This window comes from Pinus tabuliformis, chromosome 5_1, assembly GCF_031772625.1.
Source record: "Pinus tabuliformis cultivar Carrire ecotype Pingquan chromosome 5_1, CPIR1, whole genome shotgun sequence".
Classification (NCBI taxonomy): Eukaryota; Viridiplantae; Streptophyta; class Pinopsida; order Pinales; family Pinaceae; genus Pinus; species Pinus tabuliformis.
In genome coordinates, this window is record NC_142305.1 from 472,148,225 (window position 1) to 472,167,244 (window position 19,020).

Sequence of the window (19,020 nt, forward strand, 5' to 3'; positions counted from 1 at the left end):
ATCTTCAATGTTGGGCGCAAATTTTTCATTGACAACGTTGTCTTAAAAAATTCATGTGGCCATTATGCTCGTCATGTGGTTCCAATCGAAGAACATTCCTTCAGAATGGTGTTCACTGTGAAATGAGAAGTACAAGTTTGTCGCAAGCTTTTCAAGGTTCAACACTAGCTTGGATCTCGACCCAGATTTGGTTGGTTGAATTTCTTTTGTCTGAAGCCGCATTCTTCTCTAGCTGGTACCTTGGAGGCCTATTGCTAATAGTTGTCTCGCTTGTCTGTTGTTTGAGTTCACAACTTCGATAGTCAGGGGCTTGAGGAGATGAGTAAGGCTCTCGATTTCACTTGCTTCCTTTACCTTAGCCTTACACACAGAGGCGTGAGACCTCTTTCTTGTATCCTGGGAGTTCTTAGTGGATTTTTCATGTTCAATGACTCCAATAGTCACAAGTCTTTTCCACGACTATATCCTCTTCACAATTTTTTGTTAGAGTTAGTTCAGACACAACTTCCTAAAGGTTTCTTTGTAAATGGGTTTGAGTTGGCATGCATTCAAACCATAGTGAAAGCATTGAGTCACATTTCTCTGTCACACATAGTGAAAGAGAGCTCAAATCATAATGAAATAGTGGATTCACAGTGATTTGGGGCACAGAGTGAATAAATAATTAATTGCATTTAATATCAATTAAAATTTAAATTCTCTCTCATTTGTTTATATTAAAAGCTAGTACAATTGCTATTGCATGTTATGGTGTAATAATTGATGTTGAATGTTTACTATTGGAAAAGTGAGTTGAATCTTTACTCAATTTAAGAGTTGAATTTTTACTCAACTTAAGACTCAAATTCTTTTTCAAAAATTCTATTCTTTCAATTTGAGATTTAAAAATTTATAATTTATTTTTTAAGAAAAATTAAGATGAAAAAGAGAAAGGCAAAGGAAAAACTTGTGAGTATAATCATAAAAAATGCATAAACACATTTATGTTAATCCAATATAGCTATGCTTTCTTAATATTGAGAAAGTATTTCATACAATCAATAAACTTAGACGAGTGAATCTCTCAACTATATATCGATAATAGTAAGTTTGTTAGTTGGGTAATATCTATCAATTTAATTAATTTGAACAACTTCCTAAAAATTATAAAGAGAATCTTTTACTCACTCAACTATATATCAATATAGTAAGTTGGTTAGTTGGGTAATATCTACCATTTAATTAATTTGAACAACTTCCTCAAGACTGTAAAGAGAATCCTTTACTAAGAGAGAATAACGCCTAAGAAAACTAGCATTTATAACTCTAAAACATAACCATAACAATTAATTTTCTTAATATGGATAGAAAGTCTGAATATGGTCCAACCTATCATTTTTAAACATTATCAGATACTGATATCCATACAAAGAAACAATCACCCATTGGATATGAGTAACTAGTTATTACAATTGCTTGTCGATTAGGATCTTGTCCTTAAATATAGTCTATTTAACCGTCATATCATTATAGTTACTTATTTTTTACCTTTAATTCCTCTATATCACCTCCATCATTATTTTGGTTTTTTTTGCAAACCTATAACCATGATCTAGGTTTGTTACCCTACCTTCAACAATGTTTTGGGTTCATGGCTTACTCTCAACCATGCTCTTGATTTTGTTGGTTTCTGCTCAACATACTCTCAATGCTCCTGGAAACTCTTTCAAAAGTTGGAATAATGCTTATATTAGTAAATAGGTAAGATTAAGTGACTGATTGTTGGAGTTCTGTTGAAAGATTTTGTCAACAACATTTTTCATGTTTGGAATTTATTAGATCTGGTAAACACTATTTACGTGGCTTATATTTGAAATTTGTGATTAAAAAATACATTTTTTATTTATTTTTTTAAACTAGCCACCCTAACCGCTCCTCCAATTCTGCTCCTCCAATTTTCTTGTTGGTATCAGAGCAGGTCTGAGCCTGTCTCCCTCACGAAAGGGCTCAAGAGGAAGAATGAAATATGTTGTTTTTTTAAGTAGATAGTGCGTGAGGGCTCAAGAGGATGAATGAAATATGATTTTTTCTTAAGTAGATAGTTAGAGTTTTTGTTTTTTTTTTGGAGAATGTTTTTGTGTTTGTTAAAATCTGCGTGGAGCCGAGATGCAAGGAGATGCTATAGCAAACAATTAGAAGAAGCTTAATTGCCAAATGTAGAGCTACATACTAACAAAGGAGCCTATGCATATCATGCACTCCCTGTATGACATTTGTATCGGAAGCCAAGAGGATCTGCGGTAGGACGCAAGCATACAACAAAATGTCATTAGAGAACCAAAAAACATGAAATGAAGGAACTTGCTTGCGTGAACCAGTGTTAGACGTACACTGAGTGCAGTAACCTAAAGATAACAAGAAAATCAAGTATAAATGAAATCTCATCTCCAGCGTTGACGCATATAATTCTTAAGACAACCATTTACTCGTTCATGTGCCCGACCTAGAAGTGAAGCGTGGAAGCTTGTACTTAAAGCAGTAAAGATTGGGCTCATGCTTTGATCTAAAAACTATGCACTAATTGTCATAGAACTGTGTAACAAAGGCTACACAGATTAAATTTACAGGTCAACACCTCGTGACATCGATGATCCGCACACCAAGGAACACATCAACCACTCCCACGATGGTGACCTTTATTGGGGTGAATCCAGAGAATCTGTCGGGCGTCAACATGCTCAGAATAATATTGGCTTACACTCAAGATTACCACTGGTAATATCATTGGAATCGTGATATTGATCTATATTTTTTTTTAACTACATGGTGAATCAATTCTGGTAGTTGTCACTATAACACCAAGAGTACATCCAATTACTTACAAGTCGATATACTAAGATCCTATGGTTCTAGCCAAGCGAAACTCTCGTGCAGCCAAGGGAGGGTGGGGAATCTGCTTCTCGAGCATCCACCACAACATGCCAGTGTACTGCCAATGTACTCAATAGATTTAGTGTACTGCCAATGTACTCAATGAGATTTGAACTATGACTCTCGTGCAGCCAAGGGAGGGTGGTAGCCAAGGGAGGGTGGGGAATCTGCTTCTCGAGCATCCACCACAACATGAGCATCCACCACAACATGCCAGTGCACTGCCAGTGTACTCAATGAGATTTAGTGTACTGCCAGTGTACTCAATGAGATTTGAACTACGGCTCTCGTGCAACCAAGGGAGGGTGGGGAATCTGCTTCTCGAGCATCCACCACAACATGCCAATGTACTCAATGAGATTTGGACTACGACGGGGTGGGGAATGCATCCACCACAAGAGGCCAGTGTACTCAATGAGATTTGAACTCCGGTCTCTCAGGCTTTGCCCAAAATGACTTACCATCAAACCACACATCACTATACTTATTTGTATTTTTACGGATGCCTATGGCTCGTCTTGGGGTCCACTCTCATTGTTGATGTACAACGATATTTTCCCATGGAAACCTGTCTCGCTGGGTGGAACATTGAGGTCTGCGTTAACTTATTCTTACTGTTGCTATCCCCTAGTCATTCCTTGAACTTCTCTATCACTTCAAATACGAGATTTTCCTGCTATTAGGGGCCTCGTCCGCCCCCAATAGTCTCCTCATTTACTTTTTTCCTACTAGAGACAAAGAATATTCCCATCGAAGAGATAAGAGATGAGGGAGAATACACTTGATTCAAAGTTGGGACAAAAAAAATTGTCGTCATGTGCTATAGACTGGCTTCATTGTTTTTGATTTGGTGTATATAATTTGTGTGCTTCTACTATTTTATAAAAAAATTAGAACTAATTAAACCAACAGAGTACTATAATTAAATTAGTGGTTATTCACATTTTTTGGTGCATACATAATAAAGAGTTAATTTAATTGTGTGAATTGCTATACATTGATGGGCCTCGTTGTGGTTCCGGCTTCAAGAGAATCTATTACATGTTATGTTATGCCATGCATTTGTGTAGAAATGCCATTTTCATAATTGACTGTTGGATACAGTCTCACACAAAGATGAGATCGAGAAGCATCAATTATACAAAGTTAATCAAAGATGGTTAGAGGTGCTAGTGACAAGTCTTTATGTCTTACCTAGTGCATGCGGTGTGTGATAAACTAACTTGTGTCCTCTCTTTTGACCGTGGTAGTGTAAACTTCAACCGTCATGATGCAACTGTGGCAAAGCATATTCCTTTCGAGGCCGACAAATTTGCTACAGTGTTATGAGGAGGAGCCTCATAATAAAATGCATATTGACATAATGAAACGTGAACAATGAGCATATGCATCCTTGAGATTTTTGAAAGTTCATGCATTGTATTTTGGTTTACACACAAACAAAGCATATCTCTGGTTTTCTCTCTTTTTCGCAATATCTTCAAAACAAGTGGAACCGTAAGGTGTTTTAGTCAAGAGAATCATTCACTTAAAAACACTCTCATCGTTTTTCTTGTGCCTCACATAACTGGTTTTACTAGAGAGCGTCATGGATAACAATAACCACTCGAGAAGCGAAGAACGCAGAGAGAGTCACTCACCAGTTCGTAGTACACTCTCGAGTATTTCAGTACGGCTAGACCACCGATAGTAATGGTGTTATGAAACCAGCTCAAGAAAAGATAGAAAACATAGATCAACGCCTTAGAATTCAGCCTTTTCGAGGGGGAAACCTCCTTTACATTACATAAATGAACAATTCTCGGATGATTCAAATGACAAAACCTCCTTTCTATATATAGGAGTCTAAGGAGTCACAATATAATCCAGCCAACCTAACAATAATAATATAAAGCCACAAAAATAACAATAGAGGGATTCTATGGGCACATTAATAACAATATGGGGGCAATGGGGGCACAACAATATAAATAAGGGGTATAACTACAATAGTAATGGGGTAATCACTAGTATTATAGGGACCCAACAAATGGAGTTGTGATGGTTCTTAAATGGGTTGGTTTTGCCTTTGGCTTTGAATCATGCGAAGATGAAGTATGACATTGGGTCTTGCCACCTAGGCATCTATAAATTAGTCGAGTGATGAAAGTGTACTTGGGGTTTACAACCCAAGGCAATTATGATGCAGGTGCTCTACCCCATGAATGGGTCATCGATGGAAATATCAGTAAGCAATATGATGCTTTGAGATGAGCCGATATGATTCCAAGTTGAGCGTAAATCACCCAATGAAATTCCAAAGTCGAGTGTTTACTCCCCTATGTGATGAGTTATTCTATTGCTCAGTATGGGTGGAAGCTATTGCTCCTCGATCTGATTCCAGGCTAGTATGTTCTCCTTGATGATATGCTCTCTGATGAAAACATTCGAGGTATCACCCCGATGACAGAGATTCTAGATAGCATCCTGATGGATAAAGGGTGGTAGCTTGAGCTCCCCTCTAGTAACATATTCTTCTTCTTCTAGATCTGAGAATGCCCGTGCATACGAGTAGGAAGAGTTAAGAGATAAACAGGAATAAGGAAGGGATAGATCAATATGTACAATAATGATTTGTTATTAACATTGCATGATGGCTACATCAAAAATATGATTCACCATGATATATTTTTCAATGGACAGATATTGGTAGGTGGATATCTCCTTAGTTGAGAGGAAGTGGTAATTTTTCTATGATTCCTCCCTTTCTTTTTGTGAGAAACAAGGGATTGAGTCTCTTTGTTTTGAGGTTCATTTTTAACTTGCGACCTAATTTATTCTTGTACAATCATCCCACATACCATTAAATGATGGTAGTTTTCCACGTGCATAAACTCCTTGAAAGAATGGTTTACATGGTGAAGGAAAGCCACAAAGAGCAACAATAACTAATTTTGACTATTCAATTTTCTGATCAACGGCTATAATTCATCATTAATTTGAGTTATTTAAATAAGATAAGATGTGGTAGAGTCTAATTTTGTCATCCTAATATTGCAAACATAATTCTTCAAGGCCAATTTGTTGTTATTATTATTTCTTGCAGATGACTTTGTTATGGAATTGTAGATTTCTTTGAGACTCTTTATTCCTTGAACATGAAGAATCACGTGGCATTTTTTTATAGTATACAATAATCCTCTTTTCTTTTGCCTCAGTATTTTTTAAATTTTCCTTCTACTCAACTCCCTTTGGTTATGGAATATATCTTTCCACATGACTTAAAAAGTCATTTTTTCCCAAGATGAGAAGTACTCGAGTTTTCCAAGATTGATAGTTGATTTCAAAAACCAATGTGTCTTCACTTATGAGGTCTGGATCCATTATTCAAACTGCGAGGAATAAAATTTGTGAGAACCCTCTTTCTTTAGGACTGACATAAAATTATTCAATTCTTTTGCTTCTTGTACTATACTATGTTGATTTTTTCTTATAATAGAAACCTAATTTTCTAATGTAATAATTAATTCCGATTATTTGTATTCTTTATTTGTTTTATGTCATTTGTATCATTAAGTAATTATACATAGACAAATATCAACTATAACTTAATAACCATAGGTTCATAAAGAGACTGCCAAACACAATAGGAGACACACAATTACATCAGAAAAATCCAACCTTTAGAAAAACCAAACCAACTTTTCTACGAAGGAGAATTCAATCTTCAACAAATTTAAGAATATAAATTGTTTATAAATATGTGACAAATTTTCAATAAAAAATACGAGTCAAACCTCGTCAAACTACCTACTAAGAAATTTGGCCTTCCCATAATGGTCTGCCCAGAAACTCAGCTTTTTGTTTCTTGTCTCCTTCACTTAAATGAACAAAAAATACCTTGTCCTTTGATATTCAAATTCATGCCAAGTGGGGAGGTCAAATTTTCTTATATATAGTTGTCAAATGAGTTCCCTTATGACCAAGGGTAACATCTAATGGTGGGACTAACTTATGCTTTATCGACACTACATAAATAAACATTAAAAATGAATTTTCATTTTAATATTTCTAATATCTTTTGCTTATTTTGAAGGATCCTTAGCATGCTAGATTACTTCCCAATGCTACGAAAATGAACACAATATACACATGATGGATGCATTCTGCATGATTACATGTGTTATCACATTAATCTATGTAGGTTTTATTTAGGAGGGATTACAAAACACTTTGGGAAACCAACTTGGACCAAAATATTGGGGTGTTGGGTGCAACCAATCGTTTACCCCTTACAACACCATTTCCATTCAAGTGCATCAAACATTAAAAATTCTTTTACAATTACAAAGTTACTATATGAAAAGTACATTTATATCTAATAAAAATGTACTACTTCTTTGATTTCCACATAAAGGGTCTCGGGTTACCCTTGGACGAAACCTACTAATTTTTATCCTTCACAACTTGGATCCTTTGCCTCTCATCCTGGAAACGCCAAGACAATTGTCCATCTCTGCTCAGTCACACCATCATTTTCTCACTTAACATGTTTAACTAAATATTTGACATCTTTGTCTAGTCTTTATGCTAGATTGTTTCCCATTTATATGAATCTTCCCAACTTTTATTTGTAGTTGTTAGAGTAGTCGATTCCAATGAAAATAAAATCACATATTAAGTTGATAGATATCCGATATATCTTTTAAAAATTCTGCAAATTTTCAAAAAACAATTTACTTCACCATTGCCGAAAAAATTTCTACAATCATCATTAATGAAAGCTTCATTAACATTACAACCATGCAAATTTTCTTATTATAATACTTCTCCTCAAACTTCTGTGATTTCCTACATACAAAATTCTATTAAAATAAATTTATAATGGAAGTCTTTATTAACATTGCAACCATGAAAATTTTCTTGTTATAAAACTTCGGTTCAAACTTCTCCAATTTCCTACATCATTTCTAAACAAATAACCTTTAATAATAATACAATAGACCAAATTATATTAAAATAAATTTATAACCGAAAACGCCACCGAAGGGACGGGGGACTCAGTGCGGTCAGGGAAGGACCAGTGGAGGCGGTGGTAGAGGGAGTCGACAGCCCAGAATGGAAGAGGAAGATGCAGTAGGGTGTGAGCGCAGAGGTAGAGGACGAGGGAAGCGGGACATGAGACGGAAATTGCATGAGGCAGAAGATGCCTATCTCCAGGAGACAAATCCACATATTCGGAAAATTATCGATCATTTGGAAGAGGAGGCTCTGCAGGCAGCCTCCGATCCGGAAATGGAGGACTGGGAAAGCTTCCTCCCTGATCCAGGGCATACTAGAGGAAGGTTGTCATTGTACAAACAGTCGCTGCATGCTTACTGGGGCATGAAACGACTCCTTGCGAAAGCCATGGAGCAAGTGGCAGTTGAAATGGTAGAATTAGCTCAGGGTTTCCCTACCTTTAAAAGGGAACTACGAAACATCCAGATGACTCTGATTATGCAGGACCGCAAGATGGATAAAATTCTGCAGCTGTTCAAGGAAAATGGCTTTCAGATCAAGACAGAAGGAGGACCAAAGCTGGATACCCCGAATAAGTAGGAGCCGAACAATGCTGTCAAGAGGTTTTTTTATCATTTTTTAGTTTTTTGAATTTTTGAAATCCTGAATGGTGATGTCTCAAACAAGAAACAGTTTGCTTGTCGAAAATATATTGGGATATTTTGTATGGGTAAATAGGTTGGATATGTATTTTTTGTGGATGGCTGTTAAAAACTATCGGTGGGTCCCGGTTTCCCTTAAGGGCGGGCATTGACCTGCTCATATTTGTATATGTTACCTTTTGATGAAGTAATAGAATTTCGCCTTAGTTTACAAAAAAAAAAAAAAAATATTCTATATCATGTGAATGAAATATAAAACCAATTACTGGTTCCCATTGGTTGATATGCACGTAATCGTGGTCGCCACATATGAGAATCTCTTTATTTAATGCATATTAAATCTTATTAATTTACTTTTCCACATGAGTGTCACTGCAACTATGGATTACATGAAGGACACTTTTAGGATATTTCTTTAATACCAAAAAAATATTTTGTTTTAAAACTTATTTTTTATATTAAAAACTAATATCAAATGAATTATTTTAAATATAAAATTTAAGATAAAAATAATTTGAGACAAAAATATTTTAAGACAAAATTATATATTTAAGGCAAAAACAATTTAAGACAAAAACATTTTGGGAAAAAAAGTTTTAAGACAAAACTTTATATTTAAGACAATGTTCACTTAGAATAATGACAATTAGGACAAAACTCATCTAAGACAATTAACATTTAATATTAAACCATATCAATCTAAGATAATGTTATCTAACACATGCAAAATTGGCAAAATTGACTCTGACAATGTGCACTAAGTCTGCCAACTTGCAGGCTAAAACTGCTTGGATGGTATTTCAATTACCATTCAATTTATGTTATACAAATCTAAGGATTCATTGAACTCTCCATTTCTTAGGGTAGCCGACTTTGAAGAGTGGGAAAACTTTTCGTGTCAAGATTTCTTGGACATCAATTCCTCTTATGTCCCTTCGATATCTACTGATATGATTAGAGACAACTTGTTTATCTAGTGATATGATTAGAGACAACTTGTTTCGCTACTGATATGATTAGAGACAACTTATTTTCCCTTAATTTCAGTATGTTTGCACAAAAACTCCATGAGCGAATAGGTGATAATTATATTTTTTACTTTTGAAAATAGATATTCAAACCACATGAAATTTAATTATACCAATTTCTTTTTTTTTTTTAATTATAATTTTCAATTTTCATTAATCTTTTTTAATTAAATATAAAATTAGAATATGCGAAGTACATTAATTTTTTAGTTAATTATAAAATTAAGATATAACATTTAGAAAAGTTAAATTATTTTAATAAATAATTTTTAAGTATTTAATTTGATGTATAATTTATTTGAAAAATATATTAAAAATGACATAAAAGTAATAAATCAAAAATAATTTGATTTCAAAATAATTAAAGTATACATACCAGATTCTAAATATATAATAAAAAATAGGTAAAAAAAAATAAAAAATATGTTGGCCTAACTTACAGGGATTTTAACTTTGAATCTCATGAGTTTACATAATACTTCATAACAAAATGATTTTCAATTGAGTTACAATCCATGAGTTAATTTTGTATTTTTTTATTGAATATCTGAAAATTTTTAAATTCCTTCAACAAGAAATTAGGTACAATATAACAATAAAAAAACAATTATTTTCTCAATTGTTTCTATACACACACATATAATTGTAATTTCAAAACTATACATAACGAAATCCAAAGAAATTAAAACAAAAATTCTTCAATATATGGATTTTAAACCTTCATTTTTTATTTCTAAATGAAAAGTCAATTTTTGCATATGTTTTATACTCACAGCTTAATTTTCTTTTCACTATTAAACAAAGATACCAAAGAGACAAATAATAATAATTTAATTATTTCTTTTTCCTTATTATATATATATATATATATATATATATATATAGATATATATATATAGGTATTAATATTTTGGTAAATATTTTCATCTAGTAATTAGAAAATCATGAATACATTACCAAGAAACCAGGTAATATTAGTAATTGATATCATTTTAAACTACGAAATAACGAATATGTGATTTATCTTCCTCATTTTATAGAGATATATATAAATAAATTATGAAGGAGGTTGAAAAAATACCTCTAGCATAAACATTAATTTAACCTAAAAGGCCATTGTCATGTCCCTATAGCCACCAACATCGAAGGATGACTTATTGCACCTAGATGGCCCTCACTATAGGTTTTTTATGCATCGTGAATCATTTCATCTCATTGATTTTCTCAATCTAAAACTGTGTGATTCCATACTACACTTCACTTTTTATATTTCACAATTATTAAAATTCATAATTTAACACTTATTGAAGTATAATCATTCTATATAATTATGCCTTAACATAACCAATATGAAATGATATGAGTGAAAATAATCTTATAGAATCAACAACCCAACTAGCCTAACTATTGTCAACTATTTGAATTTGTTACAGCCAAGTGCACTCTCATCTCGTATAGAAATTTAAAAATTAAAAGAGCACATAATTCATACGAACCTATACCCAAATTTCCTATTTTATTTACTTCCATCGATCAAAACTTTGTCATAGATCAAAATCGTTTCACTCGATTGAAATAGTAAGTACTCTCATATGCATGCAATGTATGAAGAGTTAAGTTAATAGAATGAAAACAAGCTAAGTCTAATATTAGATGTCAAGTGATTAAGAGTTAGAAATTTATTTCCTTGAGGAAAAGGAACTTAGGGTTGTAATGATTCCATATTTAGAAATTTTAGTGATTATATAGTCATGGTTGGGTCATTGTAATGTGAAGTAAGAAGAGAAAATAAAAACAACTCGGTCGATGTATATGAGGGAATAATGAACGAATAAAACCTATTTATTCTAAGAACTTATTTATTCAAGAAAATGAATGTGTACTTATTTGTTTTGTGTTTGCATGTTTATCTCTACCTCTAAATAACTAGTGGTATTAGAACAAGGTTTAGTAAGGTTTCAAGGAACCAAAGGAGTTAAGAAGGTCATGAGCTACTTCCACTAAGGGACTTGGCTACTATGACTATCCCACAAATCAAAGTTTGCATCCATTTGTCCATAAGTAGAAACTCGATATCATTGAGACTTTGTAAACCCAATTGCTAAAATATTAGGTGAGTAGCCTACAAAGACACCACCATATCAAGAGGAAAGAGCCACTGCCACTGACCAAACAAGGGTTATCCACCGTAAGTTGTATCCATGAGCCTCCATAGGAATCTACGTAGAAGAGCTCAATAAAGTTGCCAGTGGTTGTTCAGAGCCACCATTAAAGTGAAGGGTAAAATGTTTATTTTTAAAGATAATCAAGTGTACACAACCTTCATTTCTAGAAGGTTGACACAATAGGGAAAGAAAACAAAATAAAGACGACAATCGTGCACACAAAGCATGACTAAAGCAAACCAAGAAAAGAAAACAAAAGGAAGAGCCAAAGTATTTCGAAGGGCTGATAGAGGTTCTAGCCACAGTCAGGGCATATAAAAGACAAGTATATGGAGTAGGAAAATTTTAGAATGAATGGATCAAGATAGATCTGGTAACACTTCCAAAATTTACTAGTCAAAATCTTAATTTTTTGGGAACTATCAATATGAAAATGTTTCTTCGATGTAAAGAGTTGATTGAGCATATGTCTAAGAACCCACATGATGAATTATTTGATGCCTTAGTGTTAGATTTTATAAAACATGCATTGGATGAGAAGTCCTTGTGCAAGGTAGTAAAAGCTACATCTTCCTTGGAAAGATGGAAGACCCTAGAATTATAACTTGGTATAAAAGAAACTGACATAAAGAAAAAAAATATTTTATAGTTTATTGAAGAATTAATAGAAATTCAACTGTAGACCTGAGTGTAAATGAGAAAGACTCTAGGATGAAAACATATCTTGGAGAACTCCACTCAAATGTGGATGATGGTCACAAAGACTATACAAGTGCAACCACTCATGTAGACATGCATATAGATGACGAAGACACAAAAGATAATGCAGAGTGAGAAGTTGAAGCCTCTGCATGTGAACTAGAGAAAGAACATATAGATCCCCGAGAACCCCACTATAACATGGAACCCCAATTGCTCCATTCATTATTCCATAATTTAATCATGATATAGTTAATTATCATAAGTTCTAAAACAATATTTCTCCATTCATTCTTCCTTACTCTAAATTATAGAGTTTAAATAAATTCAATGGGAAAATGTATGATTTTGATATTACATGGACCAAAAATTCTAAACTTTACTATTTTTCTCTCTCTCCTCGTTTTTGGAATATTGTGACTCTTTTAAGCAATATGCAATATTGTACATCTTTCTGAGTTAGTTTTTAAAATAAAAATAAATAATTGAGAAAACCAACTATCAACACTTGTATTTCTTTTATGGTATTGTTTATAGTTATAGAATTTTTTTATAGAGAAACCCATGTTTAATTCTTTAAGCTCGAAAATTTCTATTAAAAAATGGAAGTCTCTTATTTTTCGCTAGAGAGAGAAAAATGTTTCGGTCGCACAGAGACAATTTTTATGAGAGCGACTCGAGTTTAGATCTAGGGTTTGAAATCTTGACTTCAGTTGACATCAATGATATGGTAGATCTAGTTTTATGTAGATCTGATTTGTTAGTATCCACTACCGACATATGTACTGGGCTCATTGAGAGTGACAATAGTGCTCAAAAGTGTTCGACACAATGACAACAATATACAACAATTGACATCAGTTTGTAACAACACAATACAAATATCTGTATGAGGATTTTGATCCCTAGCATGATTAGATATGTTTCATGAATGACATTATTAGTTTGCTGTGTAGATAAAGTTATGGATTGTTGTACTTTCTTTTGCTACATCATTTGATGACCATCTAAGAAGAACAAGGTTTGCAATGGTTTTCCCCATTGTTCATTTTTCCCTTGTCTCGGACCAATCATGGTGTCTCTATATGGGTGCATGCTTTATTCTTCTATTCCTTTTATGTTCCACTACATTGATGATGATGGTGATGTTGTTTCTTTCTATGTTATTGCCCATGTTGATGTATAATGGTGTAGATCTAAATAATGTAATGATAATATGGGGTTAAATTAATGTATTAATGATGAAATGAAATGATCATATAAAAGAACAATGTCGCCTATGAAAAATTAACATATCTTCTCTTGCGAGATTTGAATTTGTGTCAAGTTTGGAGGTCGAATTTTCTGATATATAGTGGTAAAATGAGTGTTATTTTAACCAAGGGTTACCTCTAATGGTGGGGTTGATTTATGCTTCTTGGAGTCTCCAAAAACAAATAATAAAATTGAATTTCCCATTGAATATTTATAATTTCCTTTATTGATTTTGAAGGATCATAAGCATCTGGTATTACCTCTTGATGCTACAAAAATCAACACTCCCTCTTAGTGAGTGAGGTATTCCCTTGCAATGGATTTGTCTTTAACAAGGAATTTTCCTTCATAAAAAAAACTAATGATATTGTCATAGTGACACGTGTATTTAAATATCTGAGGTGAGCCACGGTTCTTTGTGAATCTTAATAAAAATACGTAAAACTCTTATGGTCATCAAAGAAAAGGATGCACTCTTCGGGGAGCTCCAGGTTAACTTGCAGAGGGAGAAATGCATCATCTCCTATCAATAGTAGGAAAACAAGCAGTTTGAGACCAAAAATGAGCTCATAGAGATTCAAGTCCTCAAGGTAAGCAACAAGACTGAAAAGGCTAAGGCTTTACTTGACGAAGCATATGGATAATATAACGACCAGATGGAGGAACACGTGCCTAGAATAAGGCCAAGGACCAAAGGCCTAAAAAGAGCATTGGAGCTAGAAGAACAGAAAGAGGCTGAACTAGCTAATGATCTCACCCTAAATGAGAAATTTTCCAAAATGATCAATGAGATCTGGCAGCGTTGGCTTAAGAGGGTGAACAACCATCTTGACAAGCTCCTAGATAGGCCAAAAGGGACATTGATATTTAGGGAAAGATGGCAACATATTATTACCGAAGAAATCAAATAGCAAGGGCAAAGCTCAAGGATGCTAGGGCAAGAATTGAAGCCCTAACTCACCAAGAAGAAAAGAAGAATCTTGATATACTTGCAGAAGCTTCACCCATGCCTAGCGACAACAAACATCAACTTCTTGATAAATTTTGAAGACTCTTGGTTCAATTTTTGTAATACTGTCTTTCATGTCTTTTTTGAGGCAATTTCATATCAGTTGTTTGGTCAAACACATAGCGCCCTTAGATCTACACACCTTTTTGAGGCATTTTTTGGAGGAATGGAAGCCACCAGTGGATTTAGAAGGACCAATATATCCAGGAAAATGATGCTTCCATCCGTGGAATGCAAAACGAACAGGAGAGAAAGGCAAAAAACCAACTAAAGATGATGTTTCTGCCTTATTTCGGGACCAGACATTGTGCGTTTGAGTATTGTTTGGATAATGGTGTTTTGGATATTCAAATAGAGACCATTTTGAAATCCAAGGGAAACTTTGGAAACTAGTCAGGATAATATTTCCAATGAGCTATCCTAGGCTAAATTTGGACATCAGGAGGGTAGGTAAAAGTGAGCTAGAAGATGGCACTGCACGTTTGACACTGGCGCCACGAATTTGACAGTTGGACCAATTTTTCACTGTTCTACAAAATTGATTTTTATCTATGAGAAATCATTGTTTTATTGATGCAATTGATGTGGTTGATGTAATTATTATGTTTTTATTGTTACGTAGGGTAAGTACATTAGGTAAATGCACTTGATGACTTGTAATGAATTAGTTTATTGAAGTTAGGGATGAGTGACTTTGACCACCCTACACTCTAGCTTTCAGTATAGCTTTTGTTGTAACTGCTCTTGCTCTCATGGATTCGACCCCTGAGGCTAGGATGACTTGGTTTGAGGCCTATATCATGTAATTTACCAGTCATCCTATAGTTTGGACTCTATTGGATGTTGTATTAGTGCTTCTGACTTTGGCATGAAATATATTGGATGAGTTGTAGCTATTTTGGTGGGATTCCTATCGCATGGTATTTTGATATTGTATCTTCTTCAGTTACATATGTATGAATGATTTGATCCTTCCATGATCCATTTCACTATAAATATGTTTGATTTTCAAGGTGTGACAAACAAAATTCATCTTCTATGCTTTGTTTTGAGAAAGTCATCATAATTTGTTTCATTTCTTCAGTTTAGAAAGAATTCATGGTTTTCGTGCTCTTCTTATCACCTCACTAGTCTAAACCATTTCATCACTATACTACAAGGTGTTAAAATAACTTTCCTACCTTGCCCCATCAGATGTCCGCAATTATGATTCTCTTTTTCTCTGACCTAGCTCACTCTCTGACCTAATTCACTCGCCCGGTGACTACCCCAATCAAATCAAATAAAACAAACCCTAAGCCACTATATCTAGCTTAAAACCCTAATCCATCCAGCCCTCTTGGCTATGATCCTTTGGAGAGCGCCCTCTCTGTCTTGGTAGGGCTACCTGCCAAGTCAAAATATTGGTCTGCGGTTACCTCAACTGGACTCTTCCTCAACTTTGTAGATCTAGAGGTGTGATAACAAACTCATATAGATATATGTTTGCACGAGTTGGTGCACCAACTTCAACCATGGATCTTCACAAAGAGAGTAAAGCTAAATTGAAGATCACACCAAGCATATGCACATAAAAATATCAGAATAATTAATTAAAGAATAAAATATCTACAGGAGAAATCATGGCCTATTCATGGCCTCTCGCTCACTCACACCCACTCACACACTTCTACCTCTTACATGCCTCTTAGGCTCTCCTCAATTTATACAAATGGATTGGAACCCAAGTAGGTTCTAGATCCCTTAACAAACTCCAACAATATCTCTCTTGATCCCTAAAATCTCTCATCCAAATCCTTATCCCTACATAAGAGCTAACTAATCCATAATCCTCTCAAACCTTCCACAATAATCTTGAATAATCTCCTATTTACAATAATATTCATTCTCTCTTAAAACTATTAAAAATATACATTAATTAAATGAATCCTACTTTACAAACTAACTCCTCTAGTAAACGGTTGACCCAGGCTAGATGCTCTTGCATCAGACTCCCCAGGCAGAAGAAAATCATTGTCTCTAAACCATTAATATTTAATAGATGATAAAAATCTTCCTGGATCCCAAACCTTAATTTGTAATTGTCGAAATGCTTTACGCTGTTGTTGTTGATTCATGTCTGCTATCTTCTCATTCAATCTCCTTCCTTCAATCACAAAATCAATTTCTGCTTTCTCATGGAATTCTTTTATGTCAGCAACTTGCCTTAGATCTCGCCTAGGATCCTTTTTCTGCTGCAATTGTGCACATTCATTTTTAATCTGCTCGCTGCTCTTTTCAAATTTTTCTTCCATCCATACATCGTTAATGTCTTTGAAAACATATTCCTTTGAAATTTACATTTGTTGCTTCTTATCTTCAAATTTACCTTCAAGAAGTAAATGTCTGTCATCTTCTTGACTACATACTCATCCATCTCTTCTTCTCTTTTATCCAGTACATAAAAAATTTGGCAACAAACACATATCTTTTTCCCATTCAAAGCTTGATAGAATCCCTCATTTCTACCTGTAGTTACACTCTCATACTCCTGTTCTTTTAGCAAATACTCTAGCAAATCAATTTATCTTTAACACCTCACAAGTACTCCATCGTGATTTTGTTTATAGTCTTCAATAGGTTCTTCAACATTCAATAGTTTCCCTTCTTTATTTAGTCCTATGACTGTTTTCCTTTTTTCCTAAGACAAATCTGCCTCACCTTTTCCTTCAACACATTTTTCATTACTGTCTTTTTCTAAGCCCTCTTCAAGAGTTATCCTTGCCCTGTCTTCTGCCTTAGCATTCTCACACAATTTTTCTTCATCATATTTTACTTCAACACCTTCACCTGTATTGAAGACATATTCAAAATGTTTCTTATCTCCTACAATACCTGCACTCATACACGAATTGTCAGTTTTAAGAACATAATACCTTGCGGTCTGAATTGATGCTTTAGCCACCAGGTATTCTTGTTGCTTTGAATCATTCATATGATTCAGAAGATTATTTGTAGATTTCGCATCTGTATCTTCATTACTTTCAAAAATCAATGGGCCATGTTCTGGTTCACATACCAAAACTTCATTTACTTTGAGTAATTCTTCCATTAGTTGAGCATTCAATCTACACTCCCACTTCACTTGCAATCTATGCCATTTGACTTTTCTTTTCATAATCCATCCATGTTTCTATCTCTGTAATAGCTCTAGCAATACGTCAAGACATACGTTTAATTCAACAATATCTTTCTCGACATCAGTAGTTCCAATTTATGTGGCATTATCATGCCCTTTCTCTGGAATTTGTATCTTCTGTCGTGAACTTCACCTTGTTCATTGTAACCTGCTATTTTATCAAGTTCATTGTAAATTAATCATGATATAGTTAATTAAAGTAAGTTCTAGAACAACATTTCTCCATTCATTCTTCCTTACTCTAAATTATAGAGTTTATAGAGTTTCAATACATTCAACGGGAAAATGTATGATTTTGATATTACATGTACCAAAAATTCGAAACTTTACTATTTTTCTCTCTTTCGTCATTTTTGGAATATTGAAACTCTTCTAAGCAATATGCAATATTCTACATCTTTTTGAGTTAGTGTTTAAAATCAAAATAAATAATTTAGGAAGCTAACTATCAACCCCTCTATTTCTTTTATGGTTTTGTTTATAGTTATAGAATTTTTTTTATAGAGAAACCCATGTTTAATTCTTTAAGATCTAATATTTCTATTAAAAAATGGAAGTCTCCTATTTTGTTACCATTTCATTAAAAAATATTAATGTTTTTGTTTATAACAATTTAGTTTTCATAATAACAAATTTGTTTCATCCTTGTGTAGGTATACTGAAGCCCTTTTTTTCTAATTTGTAAACATACCTAAAATATATTTCAAAACTAACAAAGATGTTTTAAAATTATTTGTTAATAGAGAAACAAAATTGATATAAAATAATGTCAATTTGGCTCAACGAATAAGGTAAAACAAAAATGGTTATAATGTTACACTTTGCTAGAAAATTGGAGGGCCAATAAAGAGGATTGCAATAACAAAATTAGTACATTGAAGTGAAGTACCACTACAACAACAATTAAGACGTTTTGTTGAGGTTAATCTAATTGTCTGATATGGTGACATTGATATACTAGGAACTGGTGACACTTATAAGATCAAGCGACATCCAATATATAGTATAATGAAAATAGAACCAAAGACATCAATGTGGGACATCTAGTAGTTTTGAATACATTGCAAGGCTCACCTAGACATACACTTATGGATGATAAGAGTTGGTTTTGGGTTTTTCCTTGCTATGGTAATGG